Raw genomic sequence first — 2,177 nt, 5'->3', positions numbered from 1 at the left:
ATACACAGAGTCACTATACCAGAAACAAACGGTTGATGTTCAATCATATGATCAAGAGCCAAGAATCCTGAAGGAAAAAGTCCAAGTTGCACTGAAGGCATTTGCAAAGAACAAGGCACTGTTAATAGATGGAATACAAATTAAAGTCTTTTAATAAACTGATGTGGCACTGGAGGCAATCACTCACCTAAGCCAAAAAAATTGGAAGAAAACAACCTGGTTAACTGACTGGAAGAGATGTGTATTTGTTCCCTTTCCAAAGACAGATGACCAAATGGAATGTGGAAATCATCAGACAACGTCATTGATATCCCATCCAGGTAAAGTTTTGCAAAGATAATACAAAAATGGCTGCAACCAAAAAAAAAATGGGCACAAGATATGAATAGACATTTAACCAAGGAAGAGATTCCGGCAGCCAACAAATATATGAAGAAATGTTTGCATTCAGTGGCCATTGTTGTTGTTGTTAAGTGCTGTCGAGTTGATTCCTACCCATAGCGACCCTGTATAGGGTTTGCAAGGAGCAGCTGGTGAGCTTGAATCACGGATCTTGCAGGTCAAATGGCTTTACAGTCTGGCGCATTAACCCACAGCGCCACACTAAATGGGCAAATCAAAACAACAATGAGATATTGTATCACACCAGCAATAACAATGAAGTTCAAAACAGCAGAGGACAATAAATGCTGGCAAGGATGTGGAGAGACTAGAACCCTTCTATATTGCTGGTTGGAATGCAAAATGGTTCAACCACTCTGAAAAACAGTATGGTGCTTCCTCAGAAAGTTGGAAATAGAAATGCCATATGATCCAGCAATTCTTCTACCTGGTATATATCCACAGGAGCCACAAACCATAACACAAGTAGATATATGCATACAAATTCAAAGTAGCACTATTCTCAAGCAAAAAGATGGAGACAGCCAAGAACCCTTCAATGGAAGAATGGAAAAACAAACTTTGATACATACATACAATGGAATATTATGCTACCTTGAAGAATAACAAGTAAACTGCAAGCCACCACATAACATGGATGAACCTTGAGGACATTATGCTGAGTGAACTTGTTCAGTCACAAAAGGACAAATATTGCATAAGACCATTATAGTAAATGCTTAAGAAAAGATATCCATACTCAAAGGGGGGAAAAAATTCTTTGTTGATTGGTGGGAGGGAGGGAGTGTAGGGTGGTAGGGAAGAGGGGATGATAGAGCACATGGCAGTGAATAGATACATCATAGTTCGGGAGTTGGGAAGGGCAATACACAAGAAGGGAGAGAGGGATGGAAGAACAAGGTAGTTAGTGGAACACTGAGGCAGGTTTGCATGGGCTAAATGGGAAAGAGGTAACTAGTGATGTATGCTTAACCTTGGAACAACAAGGGCTTTGTGATACAGGGATAGAAGCATAGTCTGAATTGTTAAGATAATTGATTGTCTTATGAATATTGGTTTCCTTTGCCTACTACTGTAAAACAGACATTTGAGTGGGATAGAAAGGAATATCTGGAAGTGTGATTATAGAAAGCTTGCCTTTCATCCTATAATTATAGAAAGCCGTCTTCACCCTATAACTAATTGGAATACCTAAAAGGGGTTCTCAACGAAATAGGCTTCCTATGAAGCCTTTGTAGTCTATAGGATCTTAGGTGGAATGCTGAGACCCATCCAGAACCTTCTGAGGACAAACAGACCAGCTTGGAACAGCTAGAGCATCAGAAGATACATCTTCAAAGAAAGACCAGAAGGAAAAATCCAAAACAAAAATGACAATCTGATTGGCTACTACAAGAACAAGCAAGTTGTTCACCGGGAGCCATTAAGGCAAGCCATCAAGTCTCTTCAGGACAAACCCCCCTCCAAGACTGAAACTCAAAGGGAACACATGAACAGGAATTTAAGCTTGCTGGCAACCACATTGATCTCCTAATGAGTGAAAGAAGTGGAAAAGCAGCAGTGAAGATATGGGCCAAGGCTGACCACATTCTATAGACTTCCGACGACCTGGAGAAGGGAGATTGAAGAGTAATAGCTGGTTGTTCTGAAGTATGTTGATACCTAGAGACTCCTGAGCCCATGGGAAAGGAGTTACCAGGTCTCACCACACTTAGCCAATGAAGGCTAGAGCTGAGAATGAAGCATCCGGCTGATATGAAGTGAGGGGAGATGCA

This window comes from Chrysochloris asiatica, unplaced genomic scaffold, assembly GCF_000296735.1.
Source record: "Chrysochloris asiatica unplaced genomic scaffold, ChrAsi1.0 scaffold00535, whole genome shotgun sequence".
In the NCBI taxonomy this organism is placed as follows: domain Eukaryota; kingdom Metazoa; phylum Chordata; class Mammalia; order Afrosoricida; family Chrysochloridae; genus Chrysochloris; species Chrysochloris asiatica.
Note: the sequence above shows the minus strand (reverse complement) of the source record.